Below are 25,970 nucleotides of genomic sequence, written 5' to 3'. Positions count from 1 at the left end.
CTAAATCTTAGAGGGTTGCTGTGAGGATGAAATATCCTGTCCTGAGATTCTTCACCACGTGATAAGTGCCTAATTGACTGTGAGCCTAGTAACAACTTTATGAAATAGGCAAGAAGGATACTACTCATTATTCCAATTGTGGTGCCGACGAATGAGTTCAGGATGGTTAAAGGACTTCCCAGAGTCACATGGCAAGTTCCAAAGCCAACTTTTAAAGATAAACACAGATGGGCTGGGCACGGTGGATGGGCCAGGCGCGTGGCTCATGCCTGTAATCCCAGCACGTTGGGAGGCCGCGAGGGGCGGATCACGAGGTCAAGGAGTTCGAGACCAGCCTGGCCAACATGGTGAAACCCTATCTCTACTGAAAATATAAAAATTAGCCAGGTGTGGTGGCACGCGCCTGTAGTCCCAGCTATTCAGGAGGCTCAGACAGGAGAATTGCTTGAACCTGGGAGGTTGAGGTTGCAGTGAGCCGTGATCGCACCATTGGCACCACTGCACTCCAGCCTGGGCAACAGAGTGAGACTCCATCTCAAAAAATAAATAAATAAAAATAAAAATAAACACAGTAACCTTTCCACCTGACAAGCAACTTCTGATTCTTCTAATTAGAGTAGGCTCGCGGGGCTGACCCATCTTTCAAAGGTGCTTTTGTGCCTCCCAGAGACTGGAAGGTGAGGACTCACTCACTCGCTCTTCAGCATTTCTGCTCTACCACCAATGAAAAGTGAGCACCGAGGAGTAAGGGCAGATGTTTTCTTTCCACAAAGAATGTTGAAACCTTCTATGGACTGTGAGACCAGTGTACTACAGATTTTGGCATGAATTTTTATTTTTTTATTTTTTTTTGAGACAGAGTCTCGCTCTGTCACTCAGGCTGGAGTGCAGTGGCGCGATCTCAGCTCACTGCAAGCTCCTCCTCCTGGGTTCATGCCATTCTCCTGCCTCAGCCTCCCGAGTAGCTGGGACTACAGGCGTCCGCCACCACGCCCAGCTAATTTTTGTATTTTTAGTAGAGATGGGGTTTCACCGTGTTAGTCAGGATGGTCTCCATCTCCTGACCTCGTGATCCGCCCGCCTCAGTCTCCCAAAGTGCTGGGATTATACCCGTGAGCCACCGCACCCGGCCTTTGGCCTGAATTTTTAAAAATGAGTTAGCATAGAACGGCGAATAAAATTAGAGTACATCACACAAATAAGTGTAAGAAGGTATTGGTTTGTGGCACTTTCATTTCTGTTATATATAAAACACGCATACATGTGTGTGTGTTCAGGCTCAATGTACAGCCCTTACAATGGGTCTAAAAAATCTGAAAGGCAGTTTCTTAGGTGATTTTATTTTAGAGATGAAAAAACAGAGACAGAGAAGTTATTTGAGGTTATATCAAGATAGGGAACAGGCCACCTTAGAATTGAAGTTCCTCATGGTTCCATGGCATGATCTCTTTTTATAGTTGTAGAAATAGGTCCAGAGCCACACTGGAAGAGGTCATGCCTGTGATTTATTTATACAGGAACTCCATTTCCAGCATATGTATAAAATTCCTGACAATTGTGTTTAGTTATTTCCTGTGTGACTCGCTGTGAACAAATATGGTGGACATTACAGCGTATGACTTCTGAGATAAGGTCATAAAAGGTATTGTAGCTTCCTTCTTGCAGTCTCTCCTGGGTCACTCACCCTAGGAGAGACTGGCTGCCATTTGAAAGGACACTCAAGCTGCCTTATGGAGAAATTCATATGGAATTGTAGCTTTTGCCACCAACCATGTGACTGAACCATCTTGGAAGCAGATTCTTCAAGGCCCAGTCAAGCCTTCAGATAACTTTAGCCCAACTGAGGTCTTGACTGAAACTTCATGAGAAATGCTGAGCCAGAACCACCCAGCTAAGTCACCCCAGCATTCCTGGCTTTCAGAAAATATAGGATAATAAAGATTCATCATAGTTGGGCACAGTGGCTCATGCCTATAATCTCAACACTATGGGAGGCTGAGACAGCAGGATCACTTGAGCCTGGGAGTTCAAGACCAGCCTGGGCACCATAGTGAGACCCCATCTTTACAAAAAGTAGAAAAAAACTTAGCTGGATGTAGTGGCACACTCCTGTAGCCCCAACTACTCCAGAGGCTGAGGCAGGAGAATCCCTTGAGCCCACGAGGTCGAGGCTGCAGTGAGCCATGATCACCACCGCACTCCAGCCTGAGTGGCAGAATGAGACCCTGTCTCAATTTTAAAAAAAAAAAAAGAAATCATTATTTCCTCATTTTAAGCTACCAACTTTTGAGATAATGGTTACACAACAATAGATAGCATTAGATAGCAATAGATACCACTAAATATCTTATTGTAGAAGGAATGTTTTATATAGAGGAAAATGGTCATAGTTTTATAATTAAGATTAATGCTAAAATTAAAATGAACAGTAAAACACATTACACTTTACAGACATTTGCCATCCAGGACCACTTAAGATCCTTAATATTGTCAACACAAAAAAATACATGGTATCTGCCACTTCCCTGTATGTATTTTAAAATAATACAATTTTCTAGAAGGTGCATATCCAAAAGAGATCTGGTTTCCTCACAATGACTATTTCAGTATATCCTTTTGAAATATCAAATTCTTTCTACAATTTCTTCCTCTCTCTCTCCCTCTTTCCCTCTATTTCTATCTCTGTCTCTGTTGATGTCTCTATACATATCTCTATTGCTAGCTCTATTCATCTTTTCCCCCTGCTTTGCTGGTGTCCTACACACATCTTCCTATTAGGTAAGGCTTCACCCATCTCTTCTACGCCAGAAAATTAGCAAGTTATCGTTTTAATTGGTTAAGAGAGTATTGCTGCCACCTAGTGTTAAAACTAAAGCACAAGAAGGAATGCAAAAGATAATCATCAACACCTAACACAGAAACAATAATAGTGTGGTAACATTTACTATGTTTTAAGTACTGTTCAATGTACTGCATATACATTGTCTCACTTAATTATCACACAATAAATGCTACTATTAATTTAGGGGTGGGATTTTAGGGATATTAGAGAAGAAAAAATGGCGGTACCTCAACCACGAATAACTTTTCTAAGGTCACAGGATTTGAACCCAAGACTGCCTTATTCAGTCTTTTTTTTGTGCTGTCCTCATCACACAGCACTACATATTCTCCCAGGACTATAATTAGGGCAAGGTTTTAGATTATACATTTGAAAACATTTTAACAACTACCCTTTTCAAATATTATGATAATTTCTCATGACATACATGTATATATGTTTGTGTATCATCATTCTAGTTTCTAAAAGTGACATTTTATTTCTTTTAACTTAATGTGTAAATCACAAAATGCAGCTTACAGTTTTCTAATGGCTATTATAAAACCTCTCTAGTAATGACACCAATTCTAGGATAATGACAAAACAACACATCTTCAAAAACTTTAAAATCACCAAATAACAGTCTTAAATATTCTCTACCTTTCTGTACTAGTTTCTATTTGTCTCACCTGTCTGGCCACCCCTGTGCTTATTTCTCTCATTCTTCTCTCCCTTAAATGTATGTCTGCTCATAATCCATTTGTTCTGCCTCAGTACTCTCAGCGGCTCTGCTCTCACTAATGTAACTACCATTTCTCATTGGATGGGTCCCAGATCTGATTCTCTAGCCAGCCTTGGCTTCTCTCCTAGATGCATATCAGTTTGTGGCAACCTCCTACTGGACTTTCTTGTTCAGACGAAAATTTCAACATAACCAAAATGTAATTCACCTCCTACTCGTTAACCATCTCCTCTGTCTATCTTTTCTATTTCTGGGAATGGCCCATGAGTCTCCTATGAGCCAGGCTTAGAGGACTGGAGTCATTTTTAAAGTATATTGCTGGCCACCTACTCCACGCTAGCCATCATTCTTCGCCACTTTACACTGCATCTGATCCTCACAGATTAAGGGGGAAGAAACTAATACTTTCCCTAGTACAGTTAAGGGGGAAAAAAAGTTTAAAGGGCTATAAAATGGCCAGGCACAGCAGTTCATTCCTGTAATCCCAGCACTTTGGGGGGCCGAGGTATGTGGATCACTTGAGTTCAAGAGTTCAAGACCAGCCTGAGCAGCATGGCGAAACCCTGTCTCTACAAAATACACAAAAATTAGCTGGGTGTGTTGGCACGTACCTGTAGTTCCAGTTACTCAGAAGGTTGAGGTGGGAGGATTGCTTGAGTGTGGGAGGTGGAGGTTGCAGTGAGCTGAGATCGCGCCACTGCACTCCAGCCTGGGTGAATGAGTGAGACTCTGTCTCCAAAAAAAAAAAAAAAAGAAAGAAAAGAAAAGAAAAGAAAAAATACGAAAATACGTACATAAAGGGCTATAAAAGTGATTTGTTTATGATTACACAACTAGTAAGTTGCAGAGTCAAATTTGAACCCAGGTCAGTTTTACTCCTGAGCTACTTCTTTTAAGTTCTCTGGATTCTCTGACCCGACCACAGTTCCTGTATCCATAAAACTCCCATTGTATCCTTACAAAAACATTCATCCACTCACCCATTTTTGTTGCTCTAGAGTGGGTTTCTATATCTTAGACACATTATTGTATGACCAAAGCAGACAATAGTGGCTGCAGCTAGTGGTAGACTTCTCCACTGTTCTTAGAGGTAGAAGTCACAATCTCCAGGTGCCCTGTTCCTTGGGAGACAAAGCAGGTCAGCATCGATTATCCTGTTCCAAGATATAGCATGGGATTTACAGCCTAGGATCCTCTGCAGAGTTGGAGTAGCGGGAATCCCTGGCTGGTTCTCAGGCTGGCACCACCAAACCTGCATCTGCCATGGAGCAGCTTATACCAGGAGAACTCAGCCCCTGACAATCACACTTGAATTCCTCCCTTGGGCAAACACAAAGCATTAGTTCTAAGAATAGGAAAAAAAAAAAAAAAAAAGTATTTCCTTACACATCTTAATACATGAGACCTTTAGGGTGTTACAATGTAACCCTATAAAGTACTAATTAAAGTAAAGGATGTACCTGTTTCAGTTCAATTGAAGTTTCAATTTTATGCTGACTTATATTGTTGCTTTAAAAGTATATCATTGAGGCCAGGCAAAGTGGCTCACGCTTGTAATCCCAGCACATTAGGAAGCCAAGGTGGGCAGATCACTTGAGGCCAGGAGTTCAAGACCAGCCTGGCCAACATAGTGAAACCCTGTCTCTACTAAAAATGCAAAAATTAGCCAGGTGTGGTGGCACGTGCCTGTAGTCCCAGCTACTTGGGAGGCTGAAACACAAGAATCGCTTGAGCCCGGGAGGCAGAGGTTGCAGTGAGCCGAGATCATGCCACTGCCCTCCACTCTGGGTGACAGAGTAAGACTCTGTCTCTAAATAAATGAATAAAAATATATCATGGGTCGAGTGCTGGGGGTCACACCTGTAATCCCAGCACTTCGGGAGGCCAACGTGGGCAGATGGCTTGAGCCCAGGAGTTCGAGACCAGGCTGGGTAACATGGTAAAACCCTTCTATATTTTTTTAAATAAATAATTAAAAGAATAAAAAGAGCATATCATTAGTTTGAAACTAGGAGAAATTAGAAAACTGAGATAAGATCTCTAATTATAAATATTATTTTTAAATGAGTCACATTTTATTGGCTTTTAAAATATATTATAAATGGAAGGCCGGGCGCAGTGGCTCACGCCTGTAATCCCAGCACTTTGGGAGGCCGAGGCGGGTGGATCACCTGAGGTCGGGAGTTCGAGACCAGCCTGACCAACATGGAGAAACCCCGTCTCTACTAAAAATACAAAATTAGCTGGGCCTGGTGGCACATGCCTATAATCCCAGCTACTAGGGAGGCTGAGGCAGGAGAATTGCTTGAACCTGGGAGGCAGAGGTTGCGGTGAGCCGAGATCGTGCCATTGCACTCCAGCCTGGGCAATGAGAGTGAAACTCTGCCACACACAAAAAAAAAAAAAAAAAAATTATAAATGGAACACCTATAGTCCACACTACTCAGGAGACTGAGGCAAGAGGATTACTTGAGCCCAGGAGTTCCAGGAGGTGGTGCTGTATGATCACACCTGTGAACAGCCACTGCGCTTCAGCCTGGGCAACATAGCAAGGCCCCATCTCTAAAAGTAAAAATCAAATTTTAAAATCCCATTCAACTGAACTCTTCCTGAGGAAATGGAGGCCAGAACAAGAGGCCGAGTGCTCTGATAGAAAGTCTAATCATGAAATTCAAGAAATCTGAACCTGCCAGGGACAGTGGCTCATACCTATAATCCCAGCACTTTGGGAGACCGAGGTGGGAGGATCACTCGAGCCCAGGAGGTCAAGGCTGCAGTGAGCCATGATTGTGCCACTATACTCCAGCCTGGTCAACAGAGTGAGACCCTGTCTTAAAAATACAGAACTTCTCTCACTGAAGCACTGACCTCCTAATGATAAATCTGCCTGGGGATTTTACTCCTTAATTCTTTTTTGTCTGCTTGCTCCTCTAAAACAAATTCTTAATTGTTTCTCAGCTTCTTAGTTTCACAGTGCCAACTATAAATCAAAGGACACCCCTGCAGTTCATTAGTAGACATTGCAATCTTTGTGCTTTTAATTATATATTGCATATTTGAGAAAGGAAAAAATGGAGATAAAATAATGCCAGAAATCCCCACAGAACCAAGAGTTGTAGAAAAGAAAGACAAAATAAATAAAATAGTAACATTTAAAAATTAAAATAATGCCAGAACAAGCTTATGCCTATCCCAACATTAAGCAAAGTCTCTAACATGTATTTAAGTAGTCTTATAGAGTCTACTCAGTTTCTAAATCTGGTATTCCATTCTAAATTTCAGGAAGCGCCAGGCACAGTGGCTCACTCCTGTGATCCCAGCACTTTTAAGAGGCAGTGGCGGACAGATTGCTGAAGTCCAGGAGTTTGAGACCCACCTGGGAAATATAATGAGACCTTGTCTCTACAGAAAATTTAAATATATATGTATATATATACACATACACACACATACATATATATGTCAAATGTGGTGGTGCATGCCTGTAGTCCCAGCTACTCAGGAGGCTGAGGTGAGAGGATCACTTGAGCCTGACAGGCAGAAGTTGCTGTGAGCCGAGGTAGTGCCTCTGCAGTCCAGCATAGGCGATAGAGCAAGCCCCTGTCTCAAAATAAATAAATAAAATTTTATGAAATTGGAAATGTTCGAATAATACTTCAAATGCCAGAAAATGCTTTACATTTTGCAAAGAGTGAGTCTTTAAAAGAAGACTTGAAACCCCACAAGCAGAGTGTGACAATTCATGACTTTCTAGTAAGTTTCATAAAAACTAGTACTGGCCTTACACCTCTAGCCAAAATGTAGATGTGGTAAGCAGAATTCTTTTTTTTTTTTTTTTTCTTTGAAACTGAGTCTCATTCTGTCACCCAGGCTGGAGTGCAGTGGCGCAATCTCGGCTCACTGCAACCTCCACCTCCTGGGTTCAAGCAATTCTCCTGCCTCAGCCTCCTGAGTAGCTGGGACTACAAGCACGCGCTACCATGCACAGCTAATTTTTGTATTTTTAGTAGAGACAGGGTTTCACCGTGTTGGCCAGGCTGGTCTTGAACTCCTGACCTCAAATGATCCGCCCACCTCGGCCTCCCAAAGTGCTGGGGTTATAGGCGTGAGCCACTGCACCTGGCAGTAGGCAGAATATTAAGATGATTCCTGTTACTGGGGGATTTGTATCCCCCATCCCAAAAATTAATATGTTGAAATTCTAACCCCAAGTATTTCAGACTGTGACTTTATTTGAAGACAGGGCCTTCAAAGAGGTGATTAAGGTAAAATAAGGTCACAGGGGTGGGTCCTAATCCAATATGACTGGTGTCCTTATAAAACGAGATCAGGACACAGAAATGCAAGAGGAAAGACCATGTGTACTACAAAAAGGCCAGACTGCTCTTTCTCTGGCCAGGTTGGTTAGCACACACACTCTTGCCCTGACCTTGGCTCCCTCCGTGGTTTCGGAATCTAAAGCTGGTGAGCCAAAGAAGCAGGGAGAGTAGAGAAGCTGTCCTGCCCATGATGCCTGAAATCACACTGGACTTCAACACCAGGATAAAGGCACGCCGTAGCTAACAGCACAGTGAAGGAGTCAGACGCATGAGCCCTACTACCAGACTGCCTGGGTTTGGATCCCTGCACCACCTCTGACAAACTATGTATCTGATGCTAGATATCCTAGCATCAGACAGGTAATTCTTGGACATTACGATTTTCCTCAACACAGCAGCCAGAGTGAGCTGTTCAAATTGTAAGCCAGGTCATGACGCTCTGCCCAAATCCTGCAGCCGTGGTTCCTTTTTTTTTTTTTTTTTTTTTTTTGAGACAAAGTCTGGCTCTGTTGCCCAGGCTGGAGTGCAGCAGCACAATCTCGGCTCACCGCAAACTCCGCCTCCCGGGTTCAAGCAATTCTCCCACTTCAGCCTCCCAAGTAGCTGGGGTTACAGGCACACACCACCATACCTGGCTAATTTTTGTATTTTTAGTAGAGATGGGGTTTCACCATGTTGACCAGGCTGGTCTGAAACTCCTGACTTCAAGTGATCCAACCGCCTCGGCCTCTCAAAGTGCTGGGATTACAGATGTGAGCCACTCCGCCCTGCCAATGGTTCCCTTTTCATTTGGAGAAAACAATCAAAGTTCTCACAATGACCCACAGATTCTACCTGATCTCTCTTTCTCTCTCTCCCTCTCTCTGTCACACACACACACACACACACACACACACACACAGCTTTTCTAACCTCCACTCATACCATTCTTCATTTGCTCACTCTGCTCTTGCCTCCATGACCTCCATGCAGTTTCTTAAGCCTGCCCAGCATATTCCCACCTGCTATGGGTTGAACTGTGTCCCCCAAAAAGATATGTTGAAGTCCTAATTCCCCATACATGTGAATGTGACCTTGTTTAAAAATAGGGTCTTTGCAAATGACTTCCTCTAATCAGGCCAACTTTGCAGATGACCTCATCTAATCAGGTTTAGGGTAGGCCCTAAATCTAATTGCTAATGTACTTATGACACATATGGATACATAGAAAGAACAGCACGTGACCACAGAGGCAGAGATTGGAGCAATGTGTCCACAAGCCAAGGAATGCTAGGGGTTGCTGACAAGGATCAGAAGGTAAAAAAAAATTAGGAACTACTCCAGGTGTGGTGGCTCATGCCTGTAATCCTAGCATTTCGGGAGGCCAAAGCGGGAGGATCGTTTGAGCTCAGGAGTTCAAGACCAGCCTGGGCAACATAGTGAAAGCCCATCTCTACAAAAAAATTTAAAATTAGCCAGGCATGGTAGTATGCACCTGTAGTTCCAGCTACTCAGGAGGTCGAGGCAGGAGGATCTCTTGAGCCCAGGAGATCAAGGCTGCAGTGAGCTATGATCGTGCCACTGCAGCTCCAGCCTGGGCAACAGAGTGAGACCCTGTCTCAAAAAAAAAAAAAAAAAAAAAAAAAGGAATGAACAGACTATCTTTATCAGAGCCTCCAAAAAAGCACCAATACTCCTGACACCTTGATATTTCAGACTTCTAGCCTCCAGGACTGAGAGAGAACAAATTTCCATTGTTAATCTTCCAGCGTGGTACCTTGGGAAACTAACATGCCACCTCCTGCATTTACCTTAGCTGTTCCTACTCCCTGGAACATCCATCTTCCAAACATCCAGATAACTTGCCCACCTCCGTCAAGGTTTTGCCAACTACACTTTTCAAAACTACTGCTCCTGACACCTGTGCTGACAACCCCCTTACCCTGCTCTAATCGATTTCGGCACTTATCACCTTCTAACATCCTGTAGTTTCTTTATTATGTTTATTGTTTTGATCACCGTCTATTGTTAGAATTTGAGCTCCATAAATCATATGGAATCTTTATTTCTTTCACTGACGGTCCTGTATGCTCAATAGTGTAATAAAAAAAAATAAAGAACAGTGAATATCATGGAGTGAATATCATGAAAGACAAGACAGTGGTTACCTTCGAAGGGAGAGAGGAGGTTGTGATTTGGAAGGTACGTGGTGGCTTCTGACTTGTAGGCAGTGTTCTATTTCTCAAACTGGTTAGCAGCTAAAGGGATAATTGCTCTCTCATAATTTGTTAAAGTGTACATTTATGTTTATGCATTTTTCTTTGTGTGCTGTTTTCACAGGAAAATGAAGCCTCAAGAATTATTTTCACATTTCTTCGATGAGGAAAGGGAGATTTGTTGCTTTAAAATACTGTTCATAAAAATATTGTAAGCTGGCTGGGCCTGGTGGGTTGGCTCATGCCTGTAACCCCAGCACTTTGGGAGGCCGAGGTGGGTGGATCACAAGGTCAAGAGATCAAGACCATCCTGGACAACACGGTGAAACTCCGTCTCTACTGAAAATATAAAAATTAGCTGGGCGTGGTGGCGCATGCCTGTAGTCCCAGCTACTCAGAAGGCTGAGGCAGGAGAATCACTTGAACCCAGGAAGTGGAAGTTGCAGTGAGCCGAGATCACGCCACTGCACTCCAGCCTGGTGACAAAGCGAGACTCTGTCTCAAAAAAAAAAAAAAAAAAACAGTTGTAACTGGGAGCAGTGGTGCATACCTGTAGTCCCATCTACTCAAAAGGCTGAGGCAGGAGGACTGATTGAGCCCAGGAGTTCAAGGTCAGCCTGAGTCACATAAAAAGTCCCCATCTCTAAATAGTAATAATAATCGTAAGTTCAACGATTTCAGTATTGAAAAGTATGATATGTTCATAATGCTCCAAAAGAAAAGCTACAAAGCAGCAACATGCCACACATAGCTGCTGTTAAGGACTGAATTGTGTCCCCTCAAAATTCATTCGTTGAAGCGTTAACCCCTAATGTAATTATATTTGAAGATAAAGCCTTTAAGGAGGTAATTAAGACGAAACAAGGGCCGGTTGTGGTAACTCATGCCTGTAATCCCAACATTTTGAGAGGCTGAGGTAGGCGGATGGCTTGAGCCCAGGAGTTCGAGACCAGTCTGGGCAACATAATAAGACCCCATCTCTACTAAAAAATTTTAAAATTAGGCTGGGTGCAGTGGCTCATGCCTGCAATCCCAGCACTTTGGGAGGCCGAGGCGGACGGATCATTTGAGGTCAAGAGTTTGAGACCAGCCTGGCCTCAAGCAAGCTGCCTTCCTTGGCCTCCCAAAAAGCCTGGTCAACATGGTGAAACCCTGTTCTACTAAAAATGCAAAAGAAAAGTAGCTGGGCATGGTGGCACATGCTTGTCGTCCCTGCTACTCAGGAAGCTGAGGCAGGAGAATCACTTGAACCCAGGAAGTGGAAGTTGCAGTGAGCCGAGATCACGCCACTGCACTCCAGCCTGGGCAACAGACACTCCATCTAAAAAAAATAATAATAATTAATTAAATAGCCAGATGTGGCGGTTATATGCCTGTAGTCCCAGCTACTCAGGAGGCTGAGGTGGGAGGATTGCTTGAGCCCCAGAGATTAAGGCTGCAGAAAGCTATGATTGCACCATTGCACTCTAGCTTGGGTGACAGAGCAAGATCCTGTCTCAAGGAAGAAAAGAAACCTTGCATCGGTGTGAAATGTTAGACAGAGTTTTGGGGTAGTGTTGGGAAGACAATTGGTGACCTGAGGTTGGCCCCAGAAAAAGCCACAGTCCCCATTATCCTGGAAGATGGTTCTGAACACCACTTAGGCTTCTGAGGTTCTTTTTTTTTTGTTTTTTGGTTTTTTTTTGAGACATAGTGTTACTCTGTTGCCCAGGCTGGAGTGCAGTGGCACAGTTTTGGCTCACTGCAACCTGTCTCCAAGGTTCAAGCAATTCTCCTGCCTCAACCTCCCAAGTACCTGGGACTACAGGCACCCACCATCACACCAAGCTAACTTTCGTATTTTTAGTAGAGACAGGGTTTCACCATATTGGCCAGACTGGTCTTGAACTCCTGACCTCAAGTGATCCACCTACCTTGGCTGCCCAAAGTGCTGAGATTACCCACGTGAGCCACCGCTCCTGGCCCTGAGGTTCTGATTCCTGTTTGATGAACCTGAAGATGATTGGTCAGCAAACCAGGGCCAGCTGGGATGGGCCCATCAGCAATCCTGACCACCTCAGAGGGCGTAAGGGCCACTGACCTTGGGAACTCAGCCATTTCCTGGGATATGCTCAGATCTACAATAAACTGGGAATAAATTCTAATGATTAGGAAGGATTTTAAAATCAATGTTTATTAGAGAGGAGGGCACTGCATGTTTCTATTTCTCTCTACGGAGGGCTTTTATAGCCTTTAATGTAGAGTAGATTGAACAATAGTTCTCAGAGGAAGCTCTCTGGACTCCATAAGAATCAAGTGGGGAATGATGTTAAAATGTATATTACCAGGCTCTGACCTCAAATATTCTGATTCAAATAGTATGGGCAAGGGATCAAGAATCAGCTTTTTAGGCCAGGCGTAGTGACTCACACCTGTAATCTCAGCATTTTGGGAGGCCAAGGCAGGCAGATTGCTTGAGGCCCGGAGTTCGAGACCAGCCTAGGCAACATGGCAAAACCTAATCTCTACCAAAAATACAAAAATTAGCTGGGTGTGGTGGTGCATGTCTGCAATCCCAGCTTCTTGGGAGGCTGAGCATGAAAATTGCTTGAACTGGGGAGGAGGTGAAGATTGCAGGGAGTGGAGATCGCATCACTACACTCCAGCCTGGGCAACACAGCAAGATGGTCTCAAAAAAAAAAAAAAAGAATTGGCTGGGCACGGTGGCTCACACCTGTAATCCCAGCACTTTGGGAGGCCAAGGCGGGTGGATCACTTGAGGTCAGGAATTCCAGGCCAGCCTGGCCAACATGGCAAAACGCCATCTCTACTAAAAATACAAAAATTAGCCAGGCATGGTAGTGCACACCTGTAATCCCAGCTACTAGGGAGGCTGAGGCAGGAGAATTGCTTGAACCTAGTGGGCGGAGGTTGCAGTGAGCCAAGATTGCACCACTGCACTCCTGCCTTGGTGACAGAGCAAGACTCCATCTCAAAAATAAATAAATAAATAAACAAAGATTAAAATAAATATTAAAATGAATAAATAAATAAAAATTTTTAAAAAGAATCAGCTTTTTAAAAATAAGTGTTTCGGCCAGGCACAGTGGCTCACGCCTATAATCCCAGCACTTTGGGAGGCCGAGGTGGGCGGATCACGAGGTCAGGAGACAGAGATCATCCTGGCTAACACAGTGAAACCCCATCTCTACTAAAAATACAAAAAAATTAGCGGGGCGTGGTGATGGGCACCTGTAGTCCCAGCTACTCGGGAGGCTGAGGCAGGAGAATGCGTGAACCTAGGAGGCAGAGCTTGCAATGAGCCAAAATCACGCCACTGCACTCCAGCCTGGGCGACAGAGTGAGACTCCATCTGAATAAAAATTAGAAATAAAAATAAAATAAGTGTTTCAGGTGAGTCTCTGTCAGATGTTTTTAGACATTTCCAGAAGAGTGGCCCAGAGACCACTGGTGTGAGATGATCACTTAGAGTCTTGTGAAAAATACAAATTTCCTGGGCATCCTGAATTTTAATAGGGAAAAGGGCGATAGGGAGTGGAGCCCAGGATTCTGCATTTTAAAGAGGCTTTCCAGTTAAAGGTTTACTGGCAAATGTTAAGAACCATCTGCCTAGGGAATAATAAAATGTTCTCTTGGAGAGGAGGGAGGGGATCAGGAAAAAATATTATAACTAGATATAATGGATACTACGCTTAACACCAGGGTAATGAAATAATCTGTGTACCAAATCCCCATGACACATGTAACAAACCTTCATATCCTGCACATGAACCCCTGAACTTAAAATAGAAGTTTAAAAAAATGTTGTCTTGGATGGACCATGACCTGGAAGATGTTTCTGCTAAATCTCATTAAGCTACTTTGGGGGTATTTTCATGAGGAAACACAACCCAAAGACTCAAAGGAGAAATGAAAAAGAGAAAGGGCACTGTCTAAGGGCAGGAGTTTGGTAATAACCAAGAATGGTATCACATCAGGCCGGGCGCGGTGCCTCACGCCTGTAATCCCAGCACTTTGGGAGGCCGAGGCGGGCAGATCACTTGAGGCCAGGAGTTCGAGACCAACATGGCAAAACCCCATCTATCCTAAAAATACAAAAAATTAGCCAGGTATGGGAGCACACGCCTGTAATCCCAGCTGCTCAGAAGGCTGAGGCAGGAGAATTGCTTGACCCGGGGAGCAGAGGTTGCAGTGAGCTAAGATCATGCTACTGCACTCCAGCCTGGGTGACTCTGCCTCAAAAAAAAAAAAAGAAAAGAAAAGAAAGAAAAGAAGTGGTGTCACATCAAATAATTTGTATAGAGTTTCTCCAATGGGAGGGCCACAATGCATTTGCTCCCTACTCATCCTTGCTTTGCCTGCAGAGAGCACAATTTTTCTTACACATAGATGCTCAATAAGTATCTGTTGAATTGTTTTAAATGTATTCCCCTTTGGAGAACTATACTTTCAACATATACATATACATAAACACACACATACGTATATATATGTTGGTGGTGTTTGGATGAGCATATATGTGTGTTTATGGGCAGGGGCAGAAGAAGTGATGATGACAGAAAGTGGGTTTGATAAAGGGAGGGAGATAAAATTGAGTGAACTGCTGAGTTGATTTGAGTTATGCTTAAGGAAAACGTCACTACAAGTTCTATTTTGGTTTACTTCCTCTCTTGCCCTGGGATCTTAAGCAAGCAAGTTACTTTCGTTTCTCTATTTCAACAGTGTCTTTTTTTTTTTTTTTTTTTCAGGAATATGCCTTGTGGAATTATTTTTAAAAGTAAGTAATATGAAATTGGAAAGCACCTTTTCCTCTTAGCCAAAAGTGTGCAGAAGAGAATTTCCACCATCTGGGCCACTTCAATAGGAGAAGTATGCTTACTCTCTCTCTCTCTCTCTCTCTCTCTCTCCCCCCCTACCCTTACTCTTCCTCTCTCTCCCCCTCCCTCCCTCCTAAAGATCATTTATTTAGTAAATGTTTATTGAGAATTAATTATATGCTAGAAGTATGCTAGAAGTTGTGATAACTTCTGGGATGGCAAATAAGACATGATTACTGCCCACTATTGTTGTAGAATCTGGAGAATTCAGGGTCTGAATTTTCAGACGGCAGAGGATCAAAGAAAAGTCACCAACCAGCCCTCCTGGCACAGGTGGGCAAGTTCCAGTGTGAGAAGCTAGACTTCCAGCTGTCCAAGTGGAACCTCTCAGCGGGATCCCTCTTAGTGATCGGGGCTTGTACTTGGTGTGGAGCAGAGAGCAAGGACATACAGAACTCACCACCACCATTACCTGTCTCTCAATATGGTGGGGGGTGATGACAAGTTGGGATATGCCAATCCCTCTGTGTCCTTCTCCCATAGAATGGCTGCTGGTTCACCTCCACCTCCCATGACCCATATCTCATGCAGGCTCCTCTTTTTCTAACTTTAACACAAATTATTCAGGGAAGGGGATTCTGGGAACTATAGCTCCAACTTAGACAAGCTAACACCATTACATATGAGGAGCTGGGTCAAGAAGTGATGAAAGAGAAGTCTCAGTGCCAACACTTGGCTGAAGGTGTCAAAATCAAAGTAAAGATTCTAAGCAAAAGTGCTTGTTCAGGTGCCAAGCTGTTTGCAACTTCTCAAAAGTTTCTTTGGGTGGTCTCCTGTGTCCGCACTAGAATTTTCCTACATACAGCAAACTGGCTGCATGAAGGTAGAAGTCAGCTGGTAAATAAATATACAGTTGATACCCCAACAGAGTGACCACAGGCACAACAGTTAAGGGTGATCACTGAGTTTTTATACCTCAGTGTGACACAATAGCTATTAACAATCACTTTAAATTGTAAGTTTTTGTCAGATCTAGATTTATGAGCTATAGAATACTCCTCTGTTCAAATGTTTATTAATGCTTACCTTGTGAAAGTGAAACATCCTACTAAACTCTGTATGAACCAAATACACACCCTTCTATCAGTCCTTGCTTATAATACCTCAAATCCCCTGCCCAACTGTGCCAGATTCTCTGCAAGACTTACAGTAAATAAAACCTAGCGATACAATGAGCCACATGATAAAGTCACAAGCTCTTCGTCCAGAAAGATTGAGCATAATTCCTTAAATTAAGGTGATTTGGAGCCAGGTGCCTGGGCAACAGAGGAAGACTTTAAAAAAAAAAAAAAAAAGAAAAAACGGTTATTTGGGTTATTTGGTTAAAAATAGCAGAAATTCTAGGGAACTAATTTAAACTGAAAGTGGGATTTATAATAAGGATACTGGCTTATCTCATTGGACACAAGCACAGGAATGCAGCCAGCCCTCAGGCAGAGACCGAAATAAAGAAGTAGAAGGAGCACTCCACTGCATTTCATTTCTGCTTCTCTCTGTGCACTTGCCCCTTCTGCCTGAAAGCTGAATTTCTCTGTTCTTCAAAACACAAAATGAAACTCAGTGTGGTTCCTCAGGCCTGTAATCCCAGCACTTTGGGAGGCCAAGGCAGGCAGATCACTTAAGACCAGGAGTTCCCGTCTGTACTAAAAATACAAAATTAGCCAGGTGTGGTGGCGTGCACCTGTAATCTAGCTACCTGGGAGGCTGAGGCAGAAGAATCACTTGAACCTGGGAGGCGGAGGTTGCAGTGAGCTGAGATCGCACCATTGCACTCCATCCTGGGCAACAGTGCAAGACTGTCTCAAAAAAAATTAAAAATTAAAAAATTAGAATGTTTTTAATGGCAGAATAGAAAAAGTAACAATCTTTTGCAAAACGGAAAAAGAAGGAAGACTTAGGGAAAGTTCTTAGATAGAAATGTGAAAATATCATCCCAAGGGACAGGGTGGGAATGACCTCTGTTGGTTGTAGCAGATTATTTGTTGGGAGGTCATCGAATGCCACCAAAGAAGTGCAAAGTTGATCCTGGAAGAAACAGGATTTGAGGAGACTGTGTGTTGCGGCATACCCAGATTTATGCTTAGAAAAAGGGAAATCAGTCCATGGCAAGACGGAGAATGGTTTAGAGGACATAAAACTAGGGGCAGGAAGACAAGTTTAGAAAGTTTTGCATGAGGCTGGGCACTGTGGCTCATATCTGTAATCCCAGCACTTTTGGAGGCCAAGGCGGGCAGATCACGAGGTCAAGAGATCAAGACCATCCTGGCCAACATGGTGAAACCCCTTCTGTACTAAAACAACAACAACAAAAAAAATAGCTGAGCTTGGTGGCACGAACCTGTAGTTCCAGTTACTCAGGGGGATGAGGCAGGAGGATTGCTTGAGGAGGCGGGAGTTGCAGTGGGCCAAGATCACGCCACTGCACTCCAGTCTGGCAACAGAGTGAGACTGCATCTCAAAAACAAAAAAGAAAAGAAAAAAATGAAGTTTTGCATGAATGAACCAAGTCAGAATTGAGGGCCGAAACCAAGGAATCGCCTTTGAGATGCAGAGAAACAGAACAGCTATGGGGTAATGGAGGCAGAAGGCTTGGTGACAGGTTGGATGTAAGCACTGTCAGGGATGGAGGAGACTTAGACTGGCTCTTTTTTGAACAGTGGTGAGATCCCAAACTTTTCATAGGAATTTCCCCTGCTTATTAGTTTTGTGGAATAAAATCAGATTGGCATAATTCCTCTCATCCTACACCCCCACTCTTGGGAATATCCAACACACAGATCAGACAGATCTCCTACCTCCAATTGTATTACTAGGCTTAATTAACATAAAAGGGCTGCATCTTAATTTCATGACTGGTATATGGGACTGGAAATCCCCTGGAACTCTACCAAGTCCTTGGCCTTCTGAGCTCAGATGAAGATTTGGAAAGTTTGCTGAGGGTTTTTTCTTATTTCTTTGATGAGTTTTGCTGCTGCAGCATGCCTTCCTGGTGTTCCAGGCGAGAATATCGAGTGCTCACAACGTGCCAGATATTTACTTACATTTTCTCTCTCTCTCTCTCTCTCTCTCTCTCTCTCTCTCTCTTCTTTTTTAGAGACATAGTTTTGCTCTGTGCCCAGGCTGGAGTGCAGTGGCACCATCATGGCTCACTGCAGCCTTGACCTCCTGGGCTCAAGCGATTCTCCCACCTCAGCTTTCCAAGCAGCTGGGACTACAGGCATGCACTATCATGCCTGGCTATTTAGAAAAATAAAAATTTGTTTTTTGAGACGGAGTTTTGCTTTTTGTTGCCCAGGTTGGAGTGCAATGGTGTGATCTTGGCTCACTGCAACCTCTGCCTCCTGGGGTCAAGTGATTATCCTGCCTCAGCCTGCTGAGTAGCTGGGATTACAGGCATGTGCCACCAAGACTGGATTATTTATTTATTTATTTACTTACTTACTTACTTACTTACTTACTTTTTTGTATTTTTAGTAGAGACGGGGTTTCTCCATGTTGGTCAGGCTGGTCTCGAACTGCTGACCTCAGGTGATCCACCCACCTCAGCCTCCCAAAGTGCTGGGATTACAGGCATGAGCCACCGCACCCAGCCTTTTTTTCCTTTTTTTTTTTAGAACAGAGCCTCACTACATTGCCTAGGCTGGTCCTAAACTCCTGGCCTCAAGTGATCCTCCTGCCTCAGCCTCCCAAAGTGTCAGAATTACAGCCATGAGTCACTGTGCCCAGCCCATTGTCTCTTTTTATTCTTATAATATCCCATTTGGAGGAACTGAGACTCAAACGTGTTAAGGAACCTGTTGCCTATACATCACTTAGCTACTAAATCCAAAGCTGGGATCAAACCCTCTCTTGGTCTGGACCCAAAGCTTGGTCCCTGAGTCACTGCAAGTTTCTGTGCTCTCACTCTAAGCAGCTGCACTTTCTGCCTCCCTAGAATTAATAGGTCTCCTGATAGTCAATGCCTGCCTATATCCATGAGCCAACCGCTCTGCCTGCTCTCAAAATGGTATTTAGAAACCAATATTTGGGTACGGTTTTGCTATTGCTATTGAGATGTCAATATTCCCAGGTCCTTTCAGGGTATTCAACTAACCAATGCTGTGTGTGTGTATGTACACACATACATAGGAGCATGTAGATATGTATACAAGAACACACATATAAATGTGTATGAATATGGATATGAAAACATATATGTAAATGTGTGTACACATTTATGTTTATATCAATCTTAATATATTAAAGACCATTAGGTCACTCCAGTACTTCCAATTCTAATCCATCACCACAAGGTTCATTCTAGTTTTCGCTATTTCGTTTTTTTTTTCAAAACCACATTCAGTTTTTTATTTTATTTTATTTTATTTTATTTTATTAGACGGAGTCTCACTCTGTCACCCAGGCTGGAGTGCAGTGGTGCGATCTCGGCTCACTGCAAGCTCCTCTTCCTGGGTTCATGCCATTCTCCTGCCTCAGCCTCCCGAGTAGCTGGAACTACAGGCGCCCGCCACCGCACCCGGCTAATTTTTTGTATTTTTAATAGAGACGGGGTTTCACCGTGTTAGCCAGGATGGTCTCGATCTCCTGACGTCGTGATCCGCCCGTCTCGGCCTCCCAAAGTGCTGGGATTACAGACCTGAGCCACCGCGCCCGGCCTCAGTTTTTATTTAATTTTCCATTGGGCAATTTACATATCTCTTCACCCTGTCTTTTAAGTTAGTGTGACAATTTTCCATAATAAACTACTTAAAGAGAAGCTTTGGTCAAGAATGGAATGAAGTCGCAAAAAAAAAAAAAAAAGCACTGCTTTTAAAAAACCAACACTTTAACCAATTTTATATTCAAACAAAAACCACACGGTATTGGCGTGATACGTGTTCTCAGTGTTTCCTCAGGGCTGGCTTCCTCGCCATCGTGCCACGGCACAGCTGCGATCTGCCACAGTTTGTCCTGCTGGATGGCGGAGGCTCACTCAACTTCACATTATCCGGAGGTCCTGGATGGAAGACTCGAGGGTCTTGAAATCCCAAATTGTCATGGCTCCATCGATGCCAGTAGTGCAAACTTTGCGACATTCTTGCTTGTCCACCTCGAAGAGACTTGAGTGATGCTATTCGGGTGCAGCATCTCCAAGGTCGTGTTGCGGTCCTCAGTCGTCCGTGTTGCCATCCTCAGTCGTCCGTGTTGTGGAAGTGTTCCATGGCAGACACGTTGCGTTGGATGCTCTGTTTCGGAATGTCTAACTTGGAGATAAAGGTCAGGCAACCTTGGTCATCGTAAAGAGCACTGGGCAGCAGTCATGGCCAGCAGCCACCACGCCGTTCTCTGAGACAAATGAGATACTCAGGAGCGGCAGGAACTCCGTGTGAGACCTGCCCACTTTTTGAGGCCTCAGCAACAGACACGGTGCTGTCGTGGCTTACCCAGGCCAGGCGGCTCCCACTGGCAGAGAAGCTGACCCCATGGACCCAGCCACCAGTGCCACTGCCACCAAACTCTTATATCAGCTGCCCAAAAGGCATCTTGCTGCCCCAGTGCATACTGACTGGCTTTTCATCCACTTTTTTTTTTTTTAATTTATTTTTTGAGACGGAGTCTCGCTCTGTTACCCAGGCTGGAGTGCAATGGCGCGATCTCGACTCACTGTGAACTCCGCCTCCAGGGTTCACGCCATTCTCCTGCCTCAGCCTCCCGAGTAGCCATCATTCACTTCTTTAATGCAGGCAGAAAACAGTCTGCATTTGAAGTCACATGGTCCTGCTGCCAGCAAAACGTTGTTGGGATGGCAATCCAAGCTGAGCACTGTGGAGCGAATTGGCTCTTTAATGTGCTTGCTCACCCACGGGTCATTTTCAGACTCAAAGTAACAAACAGAAATGAATCGTGCTCCACTTCCCACAGCAAATTTGTTCTCTAGTGGGGACTACTTCACAAAAGTAGCTGCACAGTTAATTCTCAGGATCACCAGGGTTGGCTTCCAGACACCATCTTTCTGACTCCAGACATAGGCACTGTGGTCTGCCCTGCAAGTGATGGTGCAGTCACTCTTGGGAGTCCAGTCAATACCTGCTGATACATCCATTGTGCTCCTTGAGTTCACAGGCTTTCACCCACCGACTCCTGTTCGTCTTCTTCCTTTTTTTTTTTTTTGTTTGTTTGTTTGTTTGTTGACGGAGTCTGGCTCTATTGCCCAGGCTGGAGTGCAGTGGCATGATCTCGGCTCACTGCAACCTCCATTTCTCGGGGTCAAGCAATTCTCCTGTCTCAGCCTCCCGAGTAGCTGGGATTACAGGCACACACCACCACGCCTGGCTAATTTTTGTATTTTTAGTAGAGATGGGGTTTCACCATCTTGGCCAGGCTGGTCTTTTACTCCTGACCCCGTGATCCACCCGCCGCGGCCTCTCAAAGTGCTGGGATTACAGGCGTGAGCCACAGCGACCGGCTCCATTCTTCTGATAGATGTGCACTTAGTGATTATTGGAACTGAGGGCAATCTGGGTACGATCCTTGTTCCAGGCATGACAGGTGATTGGCTCTAATAAAAACTGATGCAGTGACATTATTCTTAGTGTTTTCAAAGGAGAGAAAGCTGGGGTCAGGGGAGTCCCGACGGGCTTGGAGTGGAGGATTTCCGGACTCTGGGCAGTCAATGCAAACAGGCTCGCCACGGGGACGGAGGACTCGTTTTTTCTATTTCTATACTTTAATCCCTTCTCTGACAGTGAGAAATCTGACCCTCATTATCTTTGACATATTAATTTACCTGAATATACTAATCTTCCTGAATAAGACCAACCTCCCATCACCTCCTCCATTCCCTCCCCATGCAGACATCCTCCTCATCTCATTGTATTCTGATATGCAATACCAGGCTACCACAGGCTTGTGGGTGAAAGCCCTCCCACGCCATTTGTGCTGCTGTGTTCTCTGAGCTGCTCCCCTGCATAAGCAGCTTCCATCCATCAGCCACCCCAGTTCTGACTCCCCACACCAGGTTGCTCCCATGTATGGATGACTTCCTCTCCTTTCTTGGGCTCCAGCATCCAGTGCTGGGCCATTTCCATGAATGGATATCCTCCTAACCCCTTTAGGTTCTGACTCTTCACATCAGGCTACCTCCATGTCTACCCAAAACCTGTGAATGTGATTATTCAGAAATAGTTACAGCAGATGTAATCAAGTTAAGATGAAGTCATATGGCTTTAGGGTGGGCCTTAATTCAATGACTGATGTACTTACAAGAAGAGGGAAGGCCTGGAGCAGTGGTTCACGCCTGTAATCCCAGCACTTTGGGAGGCCAAGGTGGGCAGATCACCTGAGATTGGGAGTTTAAGACCAGCTTGATCAACATGGAGAAAGAAATCCCATCTCTACTAAAAATACAAAATTAGCTGGGAGTGGTGGCACATGCCTGTAATCCCAGCTACTTGGGAGGCTGAGGCAGGAGAATCGCTTGAACCTGGGAGGCAGAGGTTGCAGTGAGCTGAGATCATACCATTAAACTCCAGCCTGGGCAACAAGACCGAAACTCTGTCTCAAAAGAAAAAAAAAAAGGGGGGGCCGGGCACGGTGGCTCAAGCCTGTAATCCCAGCACTTTGGGAGGCCGAGACGGGCGGATCACGAGGTCAGGAGATCGAGACCATCCTGGCTAACATGGTGAAACCCCGTCTCTACTAAAAATACAAAAAAAAATAAGCCGGGCGAGGTGGCGGGCGCCTGTAGTCCCAGCTGCTCGGGAGGCTGAGGCAGGAGAATTGCGCAAACCCGGGAGGCGGAGCTTGCAGTGAGCGGAGATCTGGCCACTGCACTCCAGCCTGGGCGACAGAGCCAGACTCCGTCTCAAAAAAAAAAAGAAGAAGAAGAAGAAGAGGGAAATTTGGACTCAGATATACAAGGAAAATGCCATGTGAAGATGGAGGCAGAGGTTGCAGTGATACGTCTACAAGCTAAGGAACACCAAGGAGCGCCAGCAACCACCAGAAGCTAGGAAGAGGGAATGAACAATTCTCCCCTAGAGGCTTGAGAGACAGCATGGCCTGCTTACATTTTGCTTTCAGACTTCTGACCTCCAGAACTATGAGACAATACATTTCTGTTGCTTTAAGCCACCTGGTTTGTAGTCATTTGTTACAGCAGCCCTAGGGAAGTAATACATCTACTTTGTCTGGAGCAAGAGGACAGAAGTATGTACTTCCATTGATTTATGTGCAGTTGCTAAGAATTTGGTTGGATGGTCAAGGAAGGAAGAAGATTGAAAGACTGTTGACAAAGAAGTATGGGGAATAGGTATGTTGATGTACCTTTTGGAAAGGACATAGACTGCAAAGACATGTGAGTGCTCATCAAGGGACATTCACAGCTGAGGATGCTCTGAATAACCAAATGGACAAAATGACATACTATGTGGATGCCAAAATAAAATCAAATAAGATAAACTTTTTCCAGATACTTAATGTTTACTTAATGGGCACATGAATAAAGTGGTCATGATGGCAAGAATGGAGGCTAGACATGGACTCAACAACATGGGCTTCTCCTGAAGCTCCTAACCAAGGTTAGCCAAGCAGACACTATTGCTGAGCACCTTATCTGTCAACAGCAGATGCCAACACTGACCCCTGATATGGCACCATTGCCATATGATTAGCAGCTGTCTGGTAGCAGGCTGAGTATACTGGAACTCTTCCATTACTGAGAGGGCAGAAATTCATTCTTATTAGAATTGACACATATTCTGGCTATAGATGCCTTTTCTACTCCTAATGATTCTGCCAGAACCTCCAAAGACTCATAGAATACCTTGTCCACTCTCATGGTATTCCACAGAGCACTGCTTCTGCTCAAGAAATTCATTTCATGGTAATGGGAATATAGCAGTGAACTCATGCCTATAGAATGCGGATACTCCATCATCTACAAGTGGCTTCCCTACCTTAAAGGCAAAATTGCTTACTGAAAACTCATTTATGCTGCCTGTCTTAGTCTGTTTGAGCTCCAATAACAAAATACTATGGACTAGGTGGTTTATAAACCAGAGAAATTTACAGTCACGGCTGGGTATGATGTCTTAAGCCTACAATCTCAACACTTTGGGAGGCCAAGGTGGGAAGATTGCTTAAGGCCAGGAGTTCAAGATCAGCTTGGGCAACATAGTAAGACATTTCTACAAAAAAATAAAAAAATTAGCTGGGCTTGGTGGCATGTGCCTGTAGCCCTAGCTACTCAGGAGGTTGAGGTGAATGAATCCCTTGAGCCCAGGAATTCAAGGCTGTAATGAGCTATGATCATGTCACTTCACTGCACCCTGGGCAGCAGAATCAGACTCGGTCTTCAAAAAAGAGGAAAGAGAGAAGGAAGGAAGGAAGGAAGGAAGGAGAGAGGCAGAGAGGAAGAAAGAGAAAGAGAGAACGAAAGAAAAAGAAAGAAAGAAAAAAGAAAGAAGAAAGAAAGAAAAAGAAGGAAAGGAAAGAAAGAAAGAAAGAAAGAAAGAAAGAAAGAAAGAAAGAAAGAAAGAAAGAGAAATTTACAGTTACGTATCATGTAAAAACAGGAATACCTTCTAAGAAATGTCTTCTTAAGTGATTTTGTCATTGTGAATATCTTAGATTGTGCTTACACAAACCTGGATGGTATAGCCTCCTACACCCCTAGGCCATGTGAGATAACCTATTGCTCCTAGGCTACAAACCTTTACAGCATGTTACTGTACTGAATACTATTGGCAGTTGAAATGGTAAGTATTTGTATAAACATAGAAAAGATAATGTGTTGCACTATCACTAGGTATAGGAATTTTTCAACTCTACTATAATCATATGTGACCATCCATCATTGACCATTACGTCACTATGCATTGCAAGATCAAGGTACCATCCACTTCTGTGTCTGGTGAGATCTCTCTTCTGGATAGACAGCCTTCTTTTCACTCTAACGGCACATGGCAGAAGGGGTGATGGGTCTCTCTCAGTCCTTTTTTTATTTATAAGGGCGCTAATCCCATTCATGAGGGCTATGCCCTCCTGACCTCCCAAAGGCCCCACTTTCAAGTACTATCACCTTGGGGGTAAGGATTTCAACATATGAATTTTGGCGGGACATAAACATTTAGACCACAGCAGTGCCAGATGTGAAATCACACATTAAAAGATAGGATTTTGACTTGTAAGATGCAGTATATGCTTTGAATCAGAGACTATGATGTAGTGCCATCTCCTCCACAGCCAGAACAAGAGTCTAGGAATCAAGGATTATGAATGGGAGTGGCTCCTTTCACTACTGTATCAAATAACCCACTTATAAAATGTTTCTTCCTATCCTGGCAACTCTGAGATTTGCTGATGTGAAAGTTTTTGTTCTCAAGAGAGAAATGTTTCCATCAGAAATATAACTATGTATCCAGTCCACTACACTGGAAGATGAGGACACAACCTGACCATCTTGGGATGCTTATGTCACAAACTAACAGGTAGAATAAGTGGTTTCTATACTGCTGGTGATTGATCCAAACTACCAAAGGGGAACTTAGGTTACTGCTAAACCACGAGTACAAAGAGAACTATGTAAGGAACCCAGGGGATTTCCTGGAACATCTCTTAGTACTTCCATGTCTGTATTAGTCAGGGTTCTCCAGAGAGACAGAACCAACCGTGTGTGTGTGTGTGTGTGTCTGTGTGTCTGTGTGTCTGTGTGTCTGTGTGTGTGCATGATATGGGGAGATTTATTAGAGGAATTGGCTCACATGATTATGGAGACTGAGAAATCCCATGGCAGGCCATCTGCAAGCTGGAGACCCTAAGATGCTGGCAGTGTGACTCAGTCCAAGTTCAAAATCCTCACAGCCCGGGAAGCTGATGGTGTAATACTCAGTCCAAGGCCAAGGGTCTGAGAACTGGGGGCATTGGTGTAAGTCCTGGAGTCCCATAATCAGACAGCCTGAAATTCTGATGTCCAAGGGCAGGACGAGGAGAGTATCCCAGCTCCAGGAAAAAGAGAGAGAGAGAGAGAGAGAGAGA

General features: G+C 44.1%; 1 pseudogene across 1 annotated transcript; it reads right to left on the bottom strand.

Annotated features, from left to right (window-relative positions):
• Positions 1-19,676: 19,676 nt before the first annotated feature.
• Positions 19,677-21,757, bottom strand: LOC112625115 (annotated as a pseudogene). The gene is made up of 3 exons (XR_003119529.1): positions 21,400-21,757; positions 20,655-21,072; positions 19,677-20,514 (listed from the first exon to the last, which is right to left on the bottom strand). The product of XR_003119529.1 is annotated as an actin-related protein 2/3 complex subunit 1A-like (transcript).
• Positions 21,758-25,970: the final 4,213 nt, after the last annotated feature.

Source organism: Theropithecus gelada, chromosome 5 (genome assembly GCF_003255815.1).
Source record: "Theropithecus gelada isolate Dixy chromosome 5, Tgel_1.0, whole genome shotgun sequence".
Lineage (NCBI taxonomy): Eukaryota > Metazoa > Chordata > Mammalia > Primates > Cercopithecidae > Theropithecus > Theropithecus gelada.
This window is presented reverse-complemented; position numbering and strand designations above follow the sequence as displayed.